This window comes from Ornithodoros turicata, chromosome 9, assembly GCF_037126465.1.
Source record: "Ornithodoros turicata isolate Travis chromosome 9, ASM3712646v1, whole genome shotgun sequence".
Classification (NCBI taxonomy): domain Eukaryota; kingdom Metazoa; phylum Arthropoda; class Arachnida; order Ixodida; family Argasidae; genus Ornithodoros; species Ornithodoros turicata.
In genome coordinates this window covers 23500566-23525163 of record NC_088209.1, presented here as the reverse complement: position 1 = coordinate 23525163, position 24598 = coordinate 23500566, and the positions used below count along the sequence as shown (strand labels likewise).

The following is a 24598-nucleotide window of genomic DNA, read 5'->3' as shown; positions in this document are numbered from 1 at the left end:
GTTTGCCAACTTGAACTCCTTGACCACAGACCATTCAGTTTCTCCAAAGTACTTGGCCCATGGAGCTCCCCTGCGCATCAGTGCCGGGCTCTTCGCTCCCTTTTTTGCTTTCGTGCGAGCTACTGGCCCCTCGACGAGTTCTAAACAGAACTCCGACCTGTCTTCGCTTCGCGTTCACCATAATTCATCCTCTTATATTAACCTCTGTGAAGTGGGGTAGGTTCTGTGGCTGCCACGGGGAAACATCCCATGTCATCATCACGTCTCCTTCATTTATTGTTGTTGTTGTTGTTGGAAGGGAACGTCTAGTTCCTAGTTCCTCCTGGTTAGGCGGTATGGTCACTGCGTTCCCAATTCCCGTAAGGGACCAGACGTTCGGTCCAGAGTTTAGACAGTTGAAGAAATGTGGTAACCACAGAATGTGACTATAAGAGCTTGTATACTTTATACAAACCTTCCCCCTCTTACTACTATTTATTTCTTCTCTCTTCACACATTCTTGGTTAATGTAGCCAAGATGTACCGGGGCAGCCAGTCCGACATTGTCGCGACACATGTCCCAGTTCCTTCCGAGCGACACCCGATATAGCCCAAAGTCCAAAACGAGGGTCTTGCAGCACAATCGTACGGAGTTTGGTGGCGCCCTCAGCCCGCGGTCTCTCGCACAACGGGCATTTATAGCGTGCCGCGCGAACATGGCTCTTCATAGCTATTAAAGCGCATCCCACCTTCCTTAAAGGCGCCCATACATTATCCATCCACGAAACAGTCCTTAGCACGTCGATGCCAGAGCTAGATTAAACGTGCGCCGCCCTGTTGCATTATTTGCCGATCACAATCTGGCAAACGCAGCGCCCCCTTCAGCTGGAGTATCTGGTCAGCGATCGCCTGGAACCTGTATATACGGGGCACGTGATCATTACCCGCTGGTTCACTCGATAAACACCAACCGCATCATCCTCCGGTTGCCTGGCGCGCCTCGGGCGAGCAACCGTTTAAAGAGGCTCTCCAGTGTAAATGTTCGGGGTATTTACACTTCATTATCGTGCTCCTAATGGGCAGCTTGGAGAGGCCGGAGTTTTGGCGGCCGTAATCATACGGCCGCTGCGGAGATTTATGAGGAGGTTGGTGAAGAAGGCTCACCTTCCAGAACGGTGAGGAGAAAAATCACGCTGCCCATACAATTTTTTTTCTTTCTTTTTTTTTCGTTTCTGCGTTCTACACAAGGGGGAGCTTAAATGCGGCGATACCACGCAGTAACTGGAACGCCATTTTAATAATGACGTTTATTGCTCGTTGGTTGTTTCCCGCGAAGGTCGCTCATTACGGACCCAGGGAGAAAAGTTGTGAGAAAATAAAGGAAGCGGATGACGTCACGCGTGGGCTTTAGAGGTATACAGCAAAGCAGCAGACAGGCAGGCAGTCTATGTTGGCGGCGTAGTGTAACATTTTATTGCTTGTAAACCGAGTGTAACAAGTTATACACGTGTGCGAGATCACTCGTAATTTTATTAATATACGAGTACTATACTCGCGTTCAACTTAAGAAGGAAAAGAAATCTAGTCCGTCAGCTCTCAAAATATTAATGCGCCGCAGATATAGGATGGCTGGACACAGAGAGGACATGGTCGCTCTTCCGCAGAATAATGTAATACACGATGAAAGATGAAAGTCACAGCAAAGGTTAGCCAGCTGTAGGACTCGAACCCACATCTTCTGGATTACCAGCCTCAGAACATGAGTTCTCTCTAATGTAATCCGTCATACTCACTCTGCTTCCGTATTGGCTGTTTAGACTTTAACAACTTTGAAATTGCAATTGAGGCTAAATAAATTGTTGCGTAAACAGCTTCGAGAATATACCGCCCCACTAAAAGTGTGGCTTCCTGAGCCTTGCATATTTGCACTGCGGTACAAACTACCGTTGGTGCAACAGCCAGGAAGAACGTTGACCACCGCTTTATTTTATGCGGGACGCTGTCTTCTTTTTGGGAGGTCTTGTAACAAGCAGTCCATGTTCCGTTAGGTTTCCGCCGGTTCCTTCTAATGAACGAGTGTCATATTGGACATGTTCATGCCAGTGGGCTTGCACTGTATGTGGAAGTCACGTATCAAGTTCCAGTATGCTGATGTCGCTGTTGTTCCTAGGACATTTTTTCGAGAAGCCGTGGGACAGCTACGCTGTATCTCCGAGCACAATGAACGTCGCAATATGATTTTCAATATTTGATAACGCTATCAACGATGCAAATGTTTTAGTGTATAGGTAAGACGTGTTGGGAGTGCACGGACGACATTCTGGGCAGGTGTTCTAATTGCTGCGGTCTTACATGCGTTAAATATAAAAGAACAAGATGCAAAGGTGGTGGTGGTGGTGGTAGTGGTAGTGGTGGTGGTGGTGGTGGTGATGGTGAAACTGCTTGCCGTAGTCGGCCACGCTTGGTCGGACAACGTCACGTCTATCGCAGGGGGGATCGTGCGTCCTGGGCAAACTTCACAGGCAATTACTGTGACGACAGTTGTTTCAAATCGTCCGAAGAAAGCCCAGGAAAAGCACCCAGACAGCACAGCCGACGGCGGGATTCGCCTCTCCAGTCTCGGCGTGGAATGTCGAGAAGAAGCCAAAGCCGCACAGACGCTGTCAGCGAGTGCCCCAAACAAGTCCTTCGTCAATTTTTGTCACTCGCAGTTGTTCCTCAACGACGTCAGTGTCACAGCCCCGAGTGTCATCGATGTCATATTTTGCTACATATCCTTTTTCAGTTGTTTGCCTTTTCACGACGCGAGGCTACAAACCGCGCTGAATGCACCCACTGGGCTTCGAATAAAGGCAAATGGTTCGACTGTACACTTCTCCCCCTTTTGTTAGAGACCGCGGGAAATCCGACCTCGCTCGTCGCTGCCGTCTGCTGCGTATAGGTGATGAACTCGAGCACCACTTGTAACTGACTCCCGAAAAGTCAACAGCCCGTTCCCAATAAAGAAATGGCCTTCGACAAACATTCAAAACCGGGGATCAGCACCGTGAGACTGTCCTCTGTTTCGAATAGGCGTTGCTGATCCCTGTCAATGCAACATTGTAACAGTGTGAGGTCGCGGACGTGTGATTGACGGGAAGCTGCATGCGTGGCTCTCCTGGTCAAGTGGTTTCCAGTGTTCAAATCGCCGGCATGAGAGGCAGGGTTGCCGCAATGCGAGCCATTTCTCTCCAGAAGGCGTAAACTCCAGGAAGTGCGGTGGCTGAGTTTGCCCACCGGTTGTTCCACAAGGCCCCCTGTATATACGTGCACCCCTTCCGTGGCTTTGTGCTGCAGTCACGTTTTTCCGATTTCCCTTTGGGTTCTTATCGTGCAGTCACTCGTCATGCTTTCCTTTTCAAAAATATCGAAAGCGACGCTTCAAACTGCGTCGCAAGTATTTCTCTCTTCCTTTTTTTTTTTTTTTTCTCTTACCGCAGACTGCATCCATTCGGTCGTCCCAGGGTAATATAAAATTACTGAAAGTGACATAATAAACTTTGGTATATAAATTTTGTTACGGTAGCGTAAATTGCAGGGGCTGGGCGAGCAAATAAAGACAACATTTAAGCCTCCCCAAAGTCCGAGCAATGATCTGAAAGACAGCAGTTCTACCGACTGAACTACACAGAGACTTTTTTTTTTACTTTATATCTCCAAAACATTTTATTTTATAGAGTTACAATTAGATAGATAGATAGGGTAGATAACGAACGTTCTGTACTTCTGGGTAGTTGTCATTTATAATGCAATATTGTTGCAACTACATGTGCGGAATAATAATTAACCTTGCTTGTGAAGAAATATGTACAAATGCGTAGATATGCTTGCAGAACAACGCTCAGTCAATCAATATAGTCAGGCATGATACAATATAAGCTCAAGTACTTGAAGCCAGCGACGGGGCCCACTTCACTGCCTGGTCGGGGAGGGGAGGAACTGGACAGCGATATAACATACCTCCTGAAGAAAGGCCAGGACCCAACCGGAAGGTCGTTGCGGTCACTCATACGACGAGCTACCCGCAACGAGTACAAGCCTATAACAAATGAGTGCCTAACAAAACGTTGTTTGAGTGCGTCCCGTTGGAGCTCGCCTCCTGGTCGCATCGGCAGGTACCGAATGGCCTAGCTGCGAACTCAAATAGATGTTCTTCTTGAACACATCGTCATCCGCTCTCGTCAACATATCAAGGCTTCGTAGATGAGGCAATCAGTGACCCCCGACTCCTGCTGCAGAGCTTCTGAACGGCCGGAACTTCCCAGCAGCACCGCCGTAAGAAACTAAGAATCCTTCTCAGCATATAGCTTCGGAGCTTCAGATAGGTGTGACAAGGGGACCCCAAAAACGGTACGTATATAAATGTGTTTCCAGTCTTTCTCTTGAATATTGGAACCAGCGAGACTGATAGTTACGGGTCAAAAGCGTGGTGCTTCTACTACTCCTGAAAGCGCTCACAGAGGCAGAAAGACAGTGAAGATCGTACATGAAAAGGTTCAATTACTAGATATGCCACATCAACGTCCCACGAAACATCCCGCTACATCATCAGCACTTATTTATTGTTGTTGTTGTCTTGTATCAGCTTCAGCGGCTTCTAAAGTTGCTCTCTATGATGGCATCAACGAGTGAACAGTACACCAGCTTCACGTTATTCGCGAATTTTGACTTTTGTGATGGGTGTCGCAAATCATGTACTTCCGGCAGCGGTTGGTTGTGCTGTGTGTGTGTTTTTGTGTGCTGTGGTTTTGCCTACCGTTCTGATGTCATACTGACTCCACTGACTATCCCTATTTAGCATCGTTCATCACCTCATCATCAGGACACATCACATCCTGCCCCATTGTGCCTTGGGGTAGTGGGCCGCACCTTACGTGGCGAATTTCCCCATTCATTATCATTAACTTATTTGTTGTTGTTTGGTTGTGCCGTTATTGCAGCCAAGTGATCCGCCTACCAATACGGCTGCATTTTGCCCGGGCGACCGCGTGTACATCGGGACGACTTCATAGGTTACTGTGCCATATTCGCTTTGCAGCATGTAAGGAAAACCCGCCGAAAACACCCAGGCAGCACGACCGCGGTTGGCAGTATTCGAACACACTGCGAGGCAGCAAAAGTCACGCGTTCAACCAGCGAGTCCGTGCGGGCAAAACACCGCCTGGATACATTCATGCCAACTATACAGAACTCGCCTCATAGTCAATGCGAGTCATATACGAGAAACTTTCCACGAGGATAGACACGAATTATGAAAGGCGTAGTTCGCTGCCAATGACGTCCGAGAGGAATTAACGCTAATACCAATCACTTAGTCGGCGACCTCGAAATAAGCGCCGTCCCACGGATGCTTTCCTCCTTGCAGTGCGAATAGTGCGTGACCGCACACGACCCATCATCGTGCAGAAACCACGTGTTGATGTTCAAACGCCGACAAGCAATGCACTCGCCAAGCATGTTCGCGTGACTGCGCTGAGCAGAAACAGGAATCACGTTCCTTGCGGAGGCGCCCCCCCTCGGGCGCCATTTCTTCTCGCCAATTAGTAGTTGATCGCTTTCCGTTTAAGGCAGCCAGTCACGCCATGGCAGGGATTTCTAAATCGCGTTGAGATATTTGCGCCGTTTTATGGGAGCACCGGGTGATACGACGCCGGTTTAATGGCAGGCTTGTAACAGGAGCCATACGGTGCAGATTATTGCGCGGCTTTGAAGAAAAAAAAAAAGAAGAAGAAGAAAAAGAAGAAGAAGAAGGAGACGGTGTCGTGTGTAGTAATGGAAACGTCTCGTGGTACAGCGTTCAGGGGCTCAATCTTGATCTGCACATAGCGATCGTTATAGCTATTTTTCAAAATTTGCGCGCTCATTCCGTCACGCGCATTGGCCGTCAACCGGGGAGCACGAGCGTTTAGCAAGCGTTACGGGATAGCGAAAAGTTCAAAATCTAGCCCCAGGTCTTTTTTTGCGAACTGAACTCAAATGGAGGAAAGTGTCCTCAAGGGGCAAGTGCCTGATATCGACAACTATACAGCCGCCTATTGTTAGAATCGCACACTACAGGTCATGTCGACATTGTCTACTCAGTAGATAGCAATGACGATGAGTTCCACATACTTGAAAGTATCTAATCAGGGACTACTCATGGTCATACACTGGCAGTGTTATCTCAATGTCGTGATTGGACTAAGGTGCACTGAAAGATCGTCTTCCACAGCATCTAGAATGCTTTCCTTCCGTAGCATAAAACCCTGATACTGGGGGCACACAAAGAGACAACCACGACACAGAATATTAAACACAACAACAACAACAACAACGACAACAGATAAATTACTGATGATGAATGGTGAAATTCGCCACGTGAGGTGCGGCCCACTACTCCAAGGCACAATGGACAGGATGATATGTGGATTAAACGCAGCTGAAACTCTTCCGGGTTGCGTTAAAGTTTCAGATGTGTTTGAGATTCTGGTGTCGTGATTGTCTCTTTGTGTGTTCCCAATCTCAGGGCTTTATGCTATATGGAGGTCCATCCCCTTAAGCTCGCCTGCTGTTTACAGCCTGCTTAAGCTGTTTTTTCTCAGGTTTCTTATGCCTTTCTTATGCTTAACGTTACACCAAGCTATAGTTATTCACATAGATAAAAGATCATTGGATTATAAAGAGCTATAGTTAGGAACCTCATGATGATCTCCAGTCCTTCTGTCAAATTCCATATCTTATCGTAATCTTACGCCTTTACAAATTTGAAATTGGAGCCCCCCAAACCAATACAGGCTCTGTTATAATCCTCGCTGTTACAAGAAGCCAATCCACAAAGTCATCATGCCAGACCACCATTCAAAAGGAAGAAAAAACAACGCTAGCGACACCTACACTGCAGCCGTTATTTTCTTGAACTCTGCATATACATATGCCTTTGAACGAGCACAGGCAGCGATATCCCACTCGACCGCAGAATCGACACAGATTCATCCACCCATTAGAATGACTATACTATAGCTCACAAGTCGGCTGCCCAGAACAGGTTTCTCGGCTTCGTCCAAAAACGGAGGCTATACAGCAGAAAGCGACGGAATGGGACGTACGAGAGCTTATGGGCTCTGCAGGCAGGTTTCCGCGGGTCTCCATAAATCTTCACTGGGTGAGGCCGCAATGGCTTGTTTAAACACCCTCGTCCGAACATTCCTGGGTCAGCCATTCGTTTCCGTGATATCGTCTCGTCCATCACGAGCATGGCCCACGTTCGCGCCCTTCCAGGCGGCGTTTAAGGCTTAATGCGCCCCTGAACTGGCAGGCAAGAGCCGCGGTGCGAACACGCGTGACCGCTCTTGCCAATTATGGAGCTGTTCTTCCACAGCGAGCATGCGAATGCGAACGACGAGATGGTGGCCCGATAAAGAGGCAACCTGTGTAAGAGGAGATCCGTCTTGCTTACTGTCGACTTGGCACTTGTAGATATGATACGTTGTACACTTCCCTCAAGACGTCCAACTGGAGGGCCCCCTGTTAAGGGTGGGGTTCAAAAGCGTCCGTCGGTGTGGTTCTGCTCACGCTGCTTTGAGCACACACCTGCTATATAGGATTGTTTTCCTGGTGCTGGCAGATTGGGAAGAGCTCGTGAAAAGAGGCAATGATATGTTCCGTTAGGGGGGTAGAGATGCGGCAATGTTGTATTTATTTATTTACTTATTGGAAACACCCTACAGCTCCACCAAAGTGCAACCAGGACTGTGGACTTTGACATTTAGGTAGTTTCATACGCAAGTTGGGCATAGCAGACTACCCGCTCGTGCAGCTCGTTTGGGCCCCTGACGTATTTTGAAGTTGATTTGTACAGAGCGCTGCACTGTACAAATCCCACAGTTGAAGTAAATCACACAAAAACACACATGTAGTAAATCCCACAGGTGAATATCGGAAGGGTAATAGCACCGTAACATTGAGCTGCCCTCTGACAGGCATGTAACTGAAAACCATCTACCGCTGCATGGCGCTCTGCATGTAAGCGCTTATAGTATCTTTATTGCTTGGTTGTGGTCTGTTTTGAAAACGTCTATATAAATGTATAGAGAATTCGTTATTAAATATATTCTGAACGGAGTATAGAAAAACAAAACTTTCAGGTACTGAATGGAAACTGAACTACAAATGATGTGCTAAACAAATACTGGTAGAATACTGTAGAAACAACAAATACGAAGTGACAGGAAATCTGTGGCTTAACTCGTGGTTGACTACTCCAGGGCACACTGACCAGCATGTGACATGATATTACGGAGTTGGTGGGACAGTAATGATCCAAGTCGTCGGTATGACATAATAACACGTGTCCATGCAGGTCGTTCTCATAGTTACGCGTGCGTCGCGTTAACATCCATACCACAATCCCAAAAGTACCGCATGAACCATTCGTGACCAGGTGATGTCATGTAGTACAAAGTATAAAGGTCACAATATGAGTTGAGTTCAGCTAATGCGCGTAAAGGAGTCCAGCGTCCCTCAGAAAGTCCACGAACGAAAACTGCAAACATGCTGTCAAGGACAGAGCATAAAATGTCACAGCTCCCTGCTGAGCGTATTTTACCAGCTACTGATCAGAGCAATTCTCGATAAGAAAATGAGAGCATACAGTACCAACGACACATGAACATTAGCTGCGACATGTCTCGGATCGACTTCAACGGTCCTATCAGACGACACCATCTATGAGTCGAGGCACATCACTTAGATAATGGCGTTCTTTGAGGAGCGGGCTCATCTAAAAACATACAGCCGTATACGCACTTAAATACGGTGCACGTATCAGACTCGTTCAAAGAAAACCCGCCCATGTGAAGCAGTGTCGCCCGGAGGTTCTGTCTGGGGTGCGTTCATTCCTGTTTGAAAGCGTCTCCATGCCATTACAGTCGTCGCATTTTACGACTCTCGCTACATTATCGGACGCCTTAAATGTCGTGTATTAAAGGCATCCGCCTATTACACTGCACGCCATCTGCACTGGAAGTCGCTTTCATTAATATTCGCGTTGGTACTCAAGGTCGCTTGCACGCAACGCCGTGTGCGCTATCCTCAAGAATCGATAGATCTTCAAGAGTGCGGGTTGGATCCGGAAAAATGCCGAATCGGTAACTGCAGATAAACAGATTGGGCGTGCTCCTGTGTTGACCCGCCGTCCATTTTTTTTTTTGTCAATATGTTTTTTTTTTGTTTTTTTTTAATGCTAAGGGCTATATCGCTGATACGACATTCTTCCTTCTTTATCTACCGAGAAAATCCATTTAGAAAATATGCTTATTATCTGTTGTCTATAGTTGGTTAATTATGCATAAAGTGTTTCTTCCTAAGGATTAAGGTTGCGGACATCGTAGTGTTTCTTCGCATTTCATATTTCGCCAGAAAGTTGGGAGTTTTATTACTGTAAGAACAAAAAAAAAAGGGGGGGGCAACTTTAATCCTCTTGGGGACTATATATAGATGCATTGCCATTACCTTTACTCCCTTTCGGGAGGAAATGCGCCTTTTGCGAGGTTTGGGAACACTGTGCGGAAGTAAATATCCGGGTGTAGGGGACTAAAATGGGGTATAGGAGGGGGGGGGGGGGCTAAATGCTGTAATTGCTCCCCAACGTAATTCTTCTTCGTACAGCGTAGGTCTGAAGCACTCTACGCAAACGATATACGATAGAGGAAGCTGCCAAATCAACGCTCAGCATGCAACGTGACGTCAGCCACTTCAAAGAAAACGATTGGCTTATTAGATTTCCGGAACCGGTACCGTGAACACTTTCCGGGCTTGTAAAACGCAGTTCAAAATAGTTCACTACGCCTGTTTCTGCACCGAGCGTATAGCGAAGACATCGCATTAGAGGCCGTTAAATTTGCTTAATTCGTCGGAAAGTTTAACTGCGAGGCATTCGTTGTGCTATTTACGCGTTCCAACAGTTGATGACCCCAAAGGTATAATTGGCCAAATTCATGGCGATAAGTACAGCGTCCTCGATAAAGCTGTTGATTCACGACCCATAATGAAGGATACCATAATGATGACCCGTAATGGGAACCCATTTAGCCTAAACGGCCTGCAGCCCCACGGCCGTTTTCCTTCTACCTCTAATAAACACAATTCTCACCTCGCCTGAAGAAAGTGTAGTTGCATGCATCTGGTTTGTCTGGCATTGAACTGTGCCGCTCTTCGAAACAACTGTTGAGAAACACGACGAAAGACGCAGGTCCACTCACGAGCATGTCTGCCGAACAACTGAATTTGCTGACATGACTGTTCTTCTGAAAAGGCGCCTAACGTTATCGATGTCTTATCAGCGGAGTGCTTCATCACGTGGAGCTGCTCACCAAAAAAAAAAAAAAAAAAAAAAGAACCTTGAACTTCCCCTTGTTCACCATTAATCTAATCTGTATACCCCTTGTTGCTAACAGCTCTTCTAATAGACTGCTAAAGTTCGTTATGGTATTAAAACAGTGTGGTACATTGGAAAGACGTGTGATAAAAATGGACTAGGTGCTTGTTGCCGCACACGTGGCTATTATTCTTTTATGCTAGCTACACGAATCGCTACTGTGCCTCGTCACCTCATGTATTTATTATTGTTGTTGTTGTTGTAAAGCCCTCGCACACCGATTTCCAACACATTATTTTCACATTCTCAGGGATTTCAACAGACGACCTGCGGCCCTACGTCATTGATTACGTCTCGCAGCCGCGCAAAGCATGCTGGTGGCACCTATCAACCTTATCAGCCTTTTCGGCCTGTCAGCCGACGCGTTTCTTCCGCTTCTTGCCCACCACAGCAAAATATAACCTCGAACCGGTCTTCTCGTGACGTCACATGTTTGTAAACAGAGGGTCGTCTACTATGACCCATCTATCCCCAAGCAGCACAACATCTTGGCCCAATATTGGACCAATGCTGGTAATACTGGCCCAATACTGGCAATACTGGCCCAATACTGGACCGACATTGCCAATATTGGTCCAATATTGGCCCAAGATGTTGTGCTGCTTGGGTCGTTGGCCTAACAATATCTCCAACCCTGCAAGCAACTATATCCAGACTTGAAACCAGGAATCGAATGAATTGTGTTAATCTCTCTACCGCTCTCGACATGAAACAGATGGCTACCGAACGTACCTGATCGAATGACCCTTTATCGTGGACAAGGTAGCACGTATGCTACATGCTATACTTCCAGGATCTCGTGCATACATGTCTTCTGCTCTGTTTCACTTTTGTTCTTTTCAGTTCGCATGCTTCAGTTTCTCACTGAGACGCATCCAAGATATGTAACCTGTTAGCCAAGTCTGTAGCCAAGACATGTAGACATGAACCCAAACAGGTGTCACCCAGCTCCAGATTTGAGTAACTATTTCTTCCTCCTTCTCTAAAACGATATATGTAGGATTATTCCCCCAAGATCCGAAATAATTTCAGCTACAGTTTAGTTTTGTTCTTATCTCGTGTAGTACGACTTGTAGCGGAGACGTCATTGCGTCATCAAACATTGAAGACCGTGAACATGCGCAGCACTAACATAAACTCGCGAAATACGGACATAAATTCGCGACTTTGTTCGTCATGCATGACTCACTTTCTGCGAAAAGAGGAGATAAAAAAACAGTGTCCAATTAAGCGGTGACCTCACGAGTTGTTCAACAGGTGTGTGTGTGTGTGTGTGTGTGCGTGCAGTGCGTTGCGTAGAGACTCACAGGCTTGTAATCAGTGCCCATATACGTGTGTCCTCAGGATCCACTTGTTTCGCTGTGTCAAAAGCGACGACTACCGAGCCTATAATGGTGGGTCCGCTTATAATTAGCTCCACTTAGTATGCTGTCGGCGGGACGGAATGGCCTGCACGAAAGCAGGCGGGCAAAGCATCGACCGCTTGCACGTCGCGCATACCTTCAAGATGCGTATATATACTTCGACTTTATGAAGTGCACGTAGATGGAGTCTTGGTAGGGGGCTTATACATAATTGTTATTTTATGATAATTGTGATGGTGTTTACCGCAAAATACATTTTAAGGGGAAAAAAGGAGTAAATTGGGGAACAATATTCCTGCTCCGATTCCCGCTCCAGCTCCCGTGGCATATGTATGGTTAGGATGATCGCTTTCCACGTCGAGAATGGGAGGCGACGCGGGTTCGAATACCCGCACCGGCTATATATGCTGTCTGGGGTTTTCCCTGGGTTTTCCGGCATACTTCAGAGTTCCCTATGAAGTCGGCCCAGGAGACATACTAACCCCGCACTCCTTCCTGCTGCCCTCTCTCCATCTGTCCACGACTGTAGGCTGTTCATAGCCGCAGTTGCTTCGCGGCGCTGACACGGAATTAAAAAAAATCATCGCATAGCACGCTCCTGGTCGGCCATCATCCCGAGTGAACATCGTTCTCCCCCCCCCCCCCATTTGTGGAGAACGAGAGGCATGCGCCTTCTACGCCCTCTAGCCCTTTGCACTCCCCAACGGACTCACGCACCCTCTAGCATCTCCACCCCTCATCCTCCCTCCGTTTTTTTTACAGTATCATTCTATGCAATGCTTTAGTCTTCAGCGCGTTCAGTTATTTTTTTAGAGTTAGTCCCCTGATCCTAAGGTTTACTACCCAGCACTGCAAACAGTCCTCGAACTTCGCAGGAACTTCCGTGCCTCTAGTCCAGAAAAGGACTAGCGGTTGTGGCAACGCATCTATTCCCTGAAAAGGACTAAGATTACTTACTCTTTTTTGTCCTTCTTAGAATGTACAAGCCTGTACATAGTGAGGAAGTACGCTAGCTGGAACCCGTGAACAACATGGCCTCGCGTTCAGCGAGTCTGTGAGGATGCGCTGACCATACAGGACCAGCGCCATGGCCGAGTGGAGCATCAGCGGCAAGGTCGTGCTGAAGAGGTAATGGATTCGACTCCTACCAGCAGCTGTGCCCTACTGAGCTTTTCCCTGGGTTTTTCCAGCAGAGTTTCCAGACGAATGTCGGCACAGTTTCCCCTGAAGTCGGCCCAGGACGCATACTAATCCCCCTGTCCCCTATACTCCTGTCTGCACGCCCCTGTCCATCTGTTCACGTCTGTACACCGCTCATAGCCACAGTTGCTTCGCGGCGCTAATACAGGGGAGTGCCCAAGATGAAATGTGCTATTTTTTCCGTTCCGTATAGAAAATACAGCAGGAACTGCAGACGCTGAAACTTCCCTCAATGATGTATGGGGTGTTCCAAAATGGTGTTAAGAATTTTCAGCTTCCAGATTGGTTTCGATAGATTATTGTTTAAAAATTAAAAAAAAAAACCGCTCTCTCCTATACATCGTCAGCGCGCCCTATATTCCGCTATTATCTTGAGCTGTCGGGGAATCCGCGAAGGCGTGTTTGCTAGCAGTGTATAAGGAAAGTTGAGAGAAAGGTTCTTGCGCTATGGAGAACTCTTGAAGAACGGTTATTTTTATGTGTGCTATAGGCTTTGAAAATGTAAGAACACATCAAATGTATAAATATTGCAGATTCCTACTGCCATATACGAAACCATACGCGCAAACCTGCACACACATGAGGCACATAACAACAACAACAACAACATAAAGATGAATGGATGAGGCGTATAGCAGGCGGCTTAGGCCATTGAGAATATTAAGAGGGCAATTTTTTTTGTTCACTATCAATTTTGAACGCTTTATTCACAAAGAATTGGACCGAGTAGCAATTTTTATTTGAAATTTTTGTGCATGATACGCTCTGAACCCATAGTTTACTTCCCGAACACTACATTTTACCTTTATTACACACATCATAACCTTACGTTAGGGTCACTCTGTACAATGAGCGATGGCTCGACCATAATACTATAGGGTCACTGTTTGAGCATCGCATATACCTCTTCATTGCTAACGCAAAAAAAAACAAAAAAAAAACAAAAAACAAAGAGAGAGTCTTGACCGGGTAGATACGAGGCCATGCGAAATACAGAGAGGTCGTTGGTTCGAACCCTACCATGCGCTGTCCGAGGTATTCCCTGGGACACCTGGTAGACTTTTCAGACTGAAGTCGGCACAGTTCGCCCCCCCCCCCCCGAAGTGGGCCCAGAACGCGCACTAACGCTCCTGTCTTCCAATAACCTCCCTGCTGCCCTCTCGCCTTCTGAAAGATTGTTCCCTAAGCCTCCGCACTGTACGTCTCTCTCCCTCTGCCCACGTCTGTTACGGCTCGTATAGCCACAACTACCTTGCGGTGCTAAACTTCCGCAACGCAGCTTTATAAATGAACGCATAACGGACGTGCGTAGGAGCCGAGTTCAGTCACAGCACGTATGGAGCTCCACTCGTCTGCAAGGGGTGACGACATCTATTTGTTAATATGTATGGAGCATATAAGCCAAGCGCTTAACGTATACGCTCTGCTTGTAGCGTTGCATAATGGCCAAGTGTTGAGAAAGGAAACGGTGGTTACGAATTTAAAGCGACGCCGAATTTTCATGCATGGCACGCGCAGTAAGGGGGCTGGACGCCCTGGCCTTAAAGACACCAATTAGGTAAGGCAGCGATAAATAAATTAAAGTGCACTATGCGGAAACATGACCTTTATGTAACCAAGAGAAAGCTTAGAGATCATGGCAAGCATAAGTCGCTATATCAGTTTATCCAATTTCGAATTTCGTGACAGAGCTATACATTTGTCCTTGAGTTGCGGACTTCATTTGGTACCTGCACTCGAAGTTTAAAAAAATGAGGAAATTGAAAACAGTTTCTTAAACCTGGCATAAAATCTCCAGTATCTACTAGTCGCCAAACGAACTATAAAATTACTCCTTTCTTTCTTGCAGATAAGTTCATAAGTAAATTTAAAAATTAAAATTAAGCAAATTTCTGTGGAGGGACACAAATTGCTCCGTGGCTCCATCTTCAACTAGGAACGTATAGTAATCAGGAATATTTCAGCGCAAGATATGTAAAGAACGTACCTTACATGGTGGAAAAATTACTCCACTGACTAACTAATTAATTAATCCGCTCCTTATTTGAGAGATTGTCCCGACCGTACGCATAATGCTGAAGATTCATGGACATAAAGTTGTACCTTTTACAAACACGAGCATTTTCGAATTTTCTTCTAATGATGTCCCAAACCGCGACCAGCCGCAGCCACACGTCATCACCATAGGTCCCTACATTCTAAATACACAACTTTACCGCATAACACTGTGCGCGTTGGATGATAGAGTTATCGCTTCCGATTCGAGAAGAGAGTGGGACCTACGTCTTCTTGTAGCAATTAACACGAATCTAAATTAGCACAAAACAGCGCAGGCCTCCCTACCAGGCGCACGCCCTTAGCCAATAGAACGGTGTCATTCTGAATGACAAGTTTGAAGCGGTTTATGCGGTGAAGTTCTGCTTTTAGGAAGGCTTTTAGTTCTGCAGAAGTATTCCGCTTGCATTTTCTTTTTCCATGACTGGAAATAAGAGCTGATCGAGTCCCAAAATGAGCTAAGTACTAAGGTAGAGAAATGAGCTAAGTTCTTTTTTTTTTTGACGGAATTTGAATAGGAGGCTAGAAGGTGGTCCCGCAGAAGTCCTGCTATAGTGATTCAAAAGACCGAGAGCACCCCAAAGAGTTCTGCATCCGACCGAAATTACTGCACAGCAACAAACAGGGTTTGTGGGGAGCTGAGTTGAGTCGTGTCGTCTTTTTCTCGATTCCGACAACAACAACAATTAAATTATAAATGATAATGCTGAAAAATATGACTTATAGCTCGTTTTGTAAATCTACTCTTCAAGTGTGAAACTGGTATTGAGTTTCAAAGAAGAGTGGAGCTGCCTTGACGAAGAGATCTGCTCGTTTAAAATCGAATGTTGCCTTCATTGCCTGTACGAATCTGTCTCTCTGTTACCTTCTCTATAAATATAGCATCCTATGTACATCAAAGCATCCACGCCTCCTTGGTTGTTCGCAGTATATAGGTTCATCCCGTATTGGTACGTCCCTTGAACTAAACATCCAAATTAACTGAATTATCTGACAAGTTGAGGTATCCACGATGTTGTGACTCGACGGGTCTTTCTCACGACGAACGACAACTGACCTAGACGTGACCCTTTTCAACTCACGGGGTGTTTTGTATGGGTGCCACCCTACATATACAAGGCCGAGTGCGTTGCGAACAAGAGATGAACTACACAGCAAGCTGACTCAGAGCGACTCAATAGCTCTGCTCGACATAAGGCGACTGAAAATTGAATTTTCACTGAAATGAATTAGGGGATAAGGCAACATCAATGGAAACAGCGGACGAAATGCACTCGGAGGTAATTCAACACATAGCCGCAGGGCATTTCTTAACAACAACAACAACTTTATTTCAGACGATAAATGGGGAGTTTCATCGCCAGGTACGGTACTCTACCCCAGTGGTGATGTGGGGAATGAAATAATGAGCCCCTTCACAATAAGGATCGAAGTCCTGTGGTGTCCAAAAAGGTCAAGGTAGCGTTGAGGGCAGAGCGTTGGTTGGCTGCATTTGGCCAGGGACCAATCAATTTTGAGAGAGAGAAAGAGAGAGAGAGGGAAAGGAGAGGAAAGGGGGCGAGGGTCCAGCTGATGAAGACGTCCGGAGGGTGCGGTTGGGGAAGGTTGGCGTTTCTTAAAGCACCAAGAAACATCCCATCTCGGATATTTGGTTGTCATTGATCACATGACCTCAAAAAAAAAAGAAAGAAAGAAGAGATCCCATGAACACAAAAGTGGTAGGCCGTTCATCTCTCCGGGTAGTCCGGTCTTTAAAAGACATATCTAATATCGCTGCGTCATATACAATGTATACGGTGGCAGCGTCAAAGTAAACACAAGACAATCTGTACGTCCTATACACTCCATTACCGCCTAAAAGCGAGCAATATATACGATTTTCAAGTTCCTCTCTCCTCGTGTATAACCCGGACACGCAGAGCGCGATGGAATAAAGCAAAGTGATATGATAATCATAATTCGTGGCTTTACGTCGTACGAGACAGCTTGAAAAGAAGCAAAATGAGCTCAGCAGCGACGTCTGCACCGTGTAATTTTATCCGTGTCAGGAAGGCATTTTCCTTTTTCTAAAGCGATGGTTTTCGCACATCATCCACTAAATCCCACAACAGATGATACGGCTCCACGCCTCTGCGGCTCTCCCAAATGTTTTGGGACACAAAAAAAATCGGCAAACAAACCATCAACGCCCCTCACAAACGTGTATGCCCGCAGCCCCCGTATATAAGAACAAAGCCCTCCACAGACCGCATGAAGCAATAGACAGCGATATACACGGAGGTGTTGCCATAAAGCGTTTTCGCAGAGGCATCACATGTCTGCCAAACATGCCATTCTGCCCTGTATGTACACCTTGGAGCCTAAGTACAGCGATATCCGTCCAGATAATTACGGGTGAAGCTGCTATCAAATGGCGGGAGAAGTTAACAAGCCCGTTGGGCAACATACCAGAGCCAACACGATTCCAACTTAATGACCCGTAATCGCGGCCTGCGCACTGCATGACACCTTGTTCCACGACGCGCCGCTTGCTCTTAATTGGGCCTCGTCAATAACCTCGTAAAAGAAAGAGAAATAAGAATAAAGAAAAAGGATACATGCTCTGTCGATTCCTCGCTTTACAAAGGCCACTTTATTACCGTTTCACGTCTGCAAGGATTATAGACTTTGCAAGGCGATGCCTGTCTTTCGGGAGAGATGTATTCATCGGCATGAGAAACGCTGCCGGTGCTTTCGTTTGGATAGGCAGCATGGCACCATGCGTGAGATGGGCTTTCAAGCCCGCCTATTAAACAGTCTGAGGTTGGCCGTATAAAAGGTGGGTCCTATATACGAGTGCGTGCAGGGCTGTCTGCTATATCAGGGACCTGTTGAACCCGGCTAATATGACGTAAAGAGAAAATAAGAAACGTCATTACACTCTGGTATACGGTGATAACTCTATATGGCGCCCTTATTGTCAGCGCATGTAATATATTAACAGTAGAAGCAAACAGGGAACTTCGTGCAATTCAAACAACTCAGGAAATAAGTCTATCTGTGTCTGACTAGTCCGACTTTGTGGTGGCTTGAATCCCCATTTTTTTTCTTTTTCTATCACATCATCTGTGCCGATGCCAAGACTCGGAAACATTGGCTTTCCCTTGAGTTGTTTGAATTTCATTGTTTCTTGGGCATTAATTTCGGAAACTGTCTATATTTTTACTTTCACTACTACATAACTGACTGGTGTTCGTGCCCCACATGACTGTCCGCAGTTTTGAAGAAACAGAAAGAGAAGAAAAAGAAAAGGGAATGAAGCCCTATATCACCGCAGAAACAACTGATGTGACGATGAATATTTTGTTTTCTTAAAGCAACAAAACATTGAAGCTACAGTGTTTATTATCGTACAAGCTTTCATGCGGTGAACTGCATTTCATTTGGCACCTGATGAAATGCAGTCCGCTGCATGAAATCTTGCACGACAATAAACGCGGTATACTAGTTGCAATGCTTTTATCTTTTTATTACTTGTGCTGACCGTACTTGACTCAGTTTTGGCAGTCCCTGAGTTTCTGGAAGCTGAAGAATTTGAAGGACTGAAGGAAAGGCGTAGAAGCGAAGTATACTTGTTTATTTAGTTTGCCCTGAAGGGTCCGAGTAGCAATTGCTCTAAATAATTTTCCTGCTTGGCAAGTATATAGATGGCGAGATATATTAGATGATAGAATTTTATTTTTCGTCCACTCCCGGAAAGCCCCCCTTTTCGACAGCTTGACAAGTCTAGTCATAACATCCGGTATTCTGCATAGTACCCCAGTCGAGCGGTTGTTCAGTGTTGGTATAGGGACGGTTCTGCGATAAAGTGGGACAAATTTATCGGCACCGCCTTTGTGTGACAGCAGCTCTCGTTCAACGTATACATATTAACTTTGCACTAGCCTTGAACTTGCATGGAATAAAAGTTGTTGAACTCGAGCTCATAATTTTGCCAATTGGGAAAGTAACTGCAAAGTAGTAACTTATAAAGTTACAGGTACATGTGACTCAGTTATAAATAAGTCACATGTACCTGTAGCTTTGTTACTTTCTTTCGTGTACTAACTATAGCTTAACTTCTTTTTAAAGTAACTTTATGAATACTAGGTTAAACCACAGTCGATCCATAAGGTCCCGATAAACGGATACGCCCTGTATACTTTCGAATTCATTTAAAACAATCTCCGTTGCAACATAGCCGCCCCTGCATACTTTACATTCAGCGAGGGCAACACCCAGAAAAAAAGAGTACACTGTAATGTGCTTCGCTGATAATTAAATGCGATTAGCTGTAATGTCCCTAATTACAATATCTTATCAGAAGTCATTCCACCGTCTCGCAAGGCTTTATGTGCCGAGGCTTCCGGATAACCTTGAAGTGTAACGCTTGGTATGTAAAGGTGACTAAAGAATGCGCGGTGTCGTCAACTTATAACTCCATTACAACCTTCAGTGAGACTTCAGAGATTAAGCGGTGTTCATAAAGCGGATTAGCCTTTGATATTCTGGAAACAGCTTGTACGCGTTAAGTATAATCTGTCTCATCCGGAAAATTAAATGTGTTACGGCTAATTTTCAACACTTGCGAAACGTGCTTGTCGTATACGATTTTCTTTGAACTCAACGAAATAACAATACCATTCGTGCAGTTAAAGAAGGTTTCAGCTTTATATGAATGGGCAAAGAGAAAAGACGAAGTCCTGAATACATGTGCGCGGTTGATTAACCTTTCTGTCCCTACCGTTGATCGTTCTACAGCGCAAAGCAGACTTCGTGACAGCAGAATCATAACAGCTGCATACTCTGACTAAACGAGCAGTCGTGGCAGCACAAGTTGAACCACTCAAACGAGAGAACCATCAACGATACGCCACGTGCCGCGTGTTACTTCTAACTTTATGTGGCGGTACCGTATAGGTAACAAGATCGATTGAATGGCTGTCTGCAATAACTGCATAAGTGAGAATTTGCACTTTGGAGGAATAAGCAAAAGAAAATTGATATTCAATGAACCCGTTTTGTACGACAAGCAGCCGACACTCGACTTCGGTAGTCGCACTGTCGTTAAGAAATTGTTGAGAGGAATGGCACAAATGACGTACTTCCAACAGACCTGTTATATCGTTATAGCATATATAGAGGAGAAATTCTTGAAGAGGCGTATATCATTTACTATATACATATACAACAATAAGTGACACACACACACACACATAAATGGGATGATGATGTGGTGGGTCATTCATAGCCGCTATGGCGGTATATACAATACGTAATAGAGATATTGACGTGCATGCGCAATTAAGTTCCACCTTACATTCATAAGTTTGCTACGTTTCTTCTGCTATTGTCGCATCGTCTGCTATTGGGATAACTGGAGGGTGCGCCACCTGTGAGTGCCAGCGGGTACTATACAGTTTTCCTAAACTGGAATTTCCCTCACCAATTTTCTGATGCAGCTGTCTCTCGAAAGCGATATAAATTCGTTTGCGCAATTACTGCGGAGGGCCATGAAATTTCTCCATATTATTTTTTCCCAATCCCGTCCAAAATCGCCTTACACAGCGGGGGCGTATCGTGCTCTCGTGTCAACCGTTTTACTATAGCAGGTTCGATTTCGTCGAGCACTGAGCCAAATGGACAACGAATGTAGTCGTAGTAATATCCAGGACTGCGATGATTACGAAGTCGATGTATTCCTTCGGTAAGTTTGGATTACCACGCGCATGCACTTGGACGCTTCGAGAAATGAGTGTTGCTGAACGAGCCACATCAAATACGGATCAAGGCGACTCCCGGGTGTGTGCCGGCCGCTCTCATATATGTGCGAGCAAACACCGCCCCCAATAATAATCCTATATACGGGGGAAATATCCCACACGGCAGCAGTTTGCTCAGCACTCGAAGCAATGGCGAAGACGACCGTGCCAATATGACGCAATACGCTCGAAGTGGAGGGGACCTTGTCTTCTCCAAACAGAGACAGAGAGCAATATCGACACTCTTTGCGATACGCGCGCCATGCAAGAGGTGCACGAAAACGACGACGGCCATTGGTCATCATAGCGTAGCAGAAATCCGGGGTTCTGTGTGTGTCGTCTGCCAAAAAATGGAGTAACTTCGTCTGCTTCCATTTGTACTGCGTTGAACGTGCTGATTATTATTAAGAATTGGCTATTAACGCATTATAACATATCAAGCTCTTTCCATGGTTGCTCCTCTCGCCTCATTATAAACACCAAGCGCGAGCTGTTTATCTGATTACGTCTTGCCTTTTGCAACATTCACGTAACGTTGCGAGCACAATCAAGCGAAATCTTCTTGCGAAATCTTGCAACCGTCGACTGATTTTGAGATTAGAGTTTAAGCTCGACAGGAAGTAGATGCCAAATGCAAACATTTCATTCAGCAGAGCGTCGTCGGGATCCATTACGTACGTTTTGTGATACATAAGAAAAATTAGGGGATGCTCACATCCGGTTTCGTTTTCACTATGACGTAAGCATGCACAACTGCATCTTGGCCGGCTTCACAAGGATGTGCGACCGAGATTAACGTTACTGAAGGTTGTTTCGGGATTTGGTGAAACGTAATCCGCAAGTTTCGTCTGGAATCAGGGGCATGACGGTTACTTAGCGAAGCAGAAACCGAAAGTTGCTAACATTGACGTCATGGCAGCGGAAGCGCTGGCTAAGAAAAATGTTCTATAAATAATTGGAAGCTAGTTTACAGGTACTGTAAAAGCAGTAGAGGTTCAATCTATATTTAATAATAATAAAATTGAGATAATATACGATAGCATGAGCCCTCAGTACTCTTTCCTCATAATTTTCGTCGCAATTGCGCTTATACTTTTTAAGGAAACTAAAATTGAAAATTACGGGCAACACTGTGTCGAAGTTTCCACCACCAACTGCGCATGGCTCGCTCAGTACGGCGGCAAAGCTACACTGTGTGTGCATAACACTGTTCAAAACGAAAGAAGTCGGCTACGTGTCGGCTACGTAGTCACCATGAGCAGGAAGCCAGTCTGGAACATATAGATCGCGGTTGCTCGACAAATTGGGGATTATTTCCCACCAGACGTCGCCCCGAGCCGTTTTACCACAATTTTACTAGGCAGTTGAAAATATTTAGCGTTCCTGATCACATGTATATAACTTGTTGTGCTGGGTTAACAAACAACAAGCTCTCGAACTACACCGGCAACATAACGTGTCTGCCTGCTGTTGAGACAGCAACACTGGTCCTCATAGCAAAGCACATGAAACAGTTTGTTGTTCAGAATATTCTATTAACATAATTATCTAATTACACAAGTAACTGCCCAACTTACACTTTGTTTTTCACTAACACTATAACAATGTAAATGTTCTACGTGCAAACTACCGTTACAAGTATGTCAAACTGCTAAAAATATGGACAATCTTTGTACATAAAATATGTACGTTAATTAGCTTTGAATTTGGCCCTATAACAGCCGCTTGCACTTCTTTTTTATGATTCCATGAAACGGCGCAGGATAGAAAGACACTCTCACACTGGTGGAACCATATACACTTTTAGACGCTGTTTTTTGCATTTGGAAGAAATTGCTCGCAATGTACTATATATATAGTCGTAATCCGACGCAGACACCCCATTTTTTTTATTAAGAGCTTGCATGAGCCCTTCGTATACGCTTTCCTACGGTTGCGGTGATGGTGATGTGATAAAGAAAAAAATGGGGTGGATCACAAACTGCCCACGGCACATCAAGATGACACATCTTTCACAATATAAACGGGAAATAATCGCGGGACGAAACAGGTCGAATTAACTGCTCGAGATCACTGGTAGCTCTCAGAAAGAAAAAAAAACGCAAAAGGGACATTTTTTACTGCGGCTGAAGGCATTCCATTTGAAAGGAGCCCAGATGCATTACGTATGGCTGCCGACGCTCTGGTGTAATCATGGAAGGCAAATGGAAAGTCTCCATTGAGTGGCGCTTTTCCCCCCTTCTACATCGAAATAGATTGCTCGATTGGAAATATAAACCGGGGGGCGTCCCGCAACGAATTGCTTTCTCGACGCTCTCCAGGGCTTAGATAACCTAATAGCGAGGGGGCGGAAGTCGGCCATTTTTATCGCCTTTCCCCGCGGAATGCCTCCCAAGAGAGTCGGCGGAACACAAAATGGCGCCCGCCTCTCCTCCGTCGTCATGGAAACGGCCGATAGAAAGGGGCGTGGCTCCTCTTCAATTGGTTCCTCTACTGCACACTTCTTTTGTTTGTTCCACCGGGCGAGAAAGATGGAAATTGGCCATCATAGACCACATTTTCTGGATTCTCCCCGCATGCGGCGGCGACGTTCGCGGCGTTTTTACTTTATCGCCGTCGGAGTAAGTATATACGCAGAAAGGGCACTGCATGGTGTCGCTGATGAAAGAAGGTTCCCTTTTACGAGAATTCCCGAGGCAGAATCCCCGTGACTGGAAATAAACTCACACCCTGACGGCGACAAGGAAGATATTTTTTTTCTTTCGAGGCGGAACACTCGGAAGCTTGATCTTGAGCGACAATGACTCGGAGTGTCACCCGGGAATGTATACGTTTTCCTCCGGTACTCTCTGTTGTGGGCTAAGAACATCCATCCTCAGTTTCCATCACATATCACATCTTCATCCCCTGCATGCATCCATGGGGGATGTGTGGTTTCTCGAAGTATCTTTTTCTCGTATCTTTCATTCTTCCGTTTTATTTTCATTCGCTTACTTTATAAATAATAGAAAATAATATAGATGATGGCTCTCGGGTGTTAAAAGACTCGATTTTTTTTTATGTTCAATGCAATGGAAAACATGGAGCACTATGGGTTGCAACTTGCAGAGAACGAGAACTTTTATCTTTTGCACTGAAGGGGTTTCAGTAAAATTTATTTCGTAAGCTTGCGCAACTATTGGGTACGCCATGAACGAATCTTGTTCGAGAAAATAGACTATGTGCTGGAAAAATTAATGGCCCTTTCAAAGAAACAATATTTCCGTGTCTGTGCTCTAAACTTCGTTAGGCTTCGTACCTATCCCAGGTTATCGATTCGCTCTTGTCACATGGATAACAAGTTAGTTTTTCTAGAAAAAAAATCTTCCCGGGAACACCACCGGAAACATGTGTTGCGCAGTTATACTAGCCCTATACACTATGCTATGTTTTTTTTAGTTGCTACCTTTTGAGTTCTTGTGCAATCCATGGCCCGCACAGCCAGGCACTATATCCCAGAGCCCCCCCCCCCCCCCTCAACACCCGCACAGAAATCATACCACACCCATGTCAAAATAATAATATACAAAATAATTTCTTATTTGCGTACTACGTATTTTAGATACACGGGAAACACTGCACTAGCCATGCTGAAAAGAATGTGACACTGCCCTGAGTTGAAAAACCTGCCCAAATCCCAACTCAGGTGGCCCTCGGGGTGCTACGTATACACTCTTAAAAATGAACTTCACCGCATAGCACGCTCCTAACCAACCATCATCTCGAAT

General features: G+C 45.6%; 1 long non-coding RNA gene across 4 annotated transcripts in view; it reads right to left on the bottom strand.

Moving 5' to 3' along the window:
• LOC135368400 (uncharacterized) overlaps positions 1-24598 on the bottom strand; it is a 214934-nt gene that overhangs the window by 96380 nt on the left and 93956 nt on the right. For 2 of the 4 annotated variants that reach the window (XR_010414766.1, XR_010414768.1), the window contains exon 1: positions 10148-10279. The exons of the other annotated variants lie outside the window; for them this stretch is intronic. This is a non-coding gene — a long non-coding RNA (uncharacterized LOC135368400). Of the gene's footprint in view, positions 1-10147; positions 10280-24598 lie in introns of those variants that run through there. 4 annotated transcript variants of the gene reach the window in all.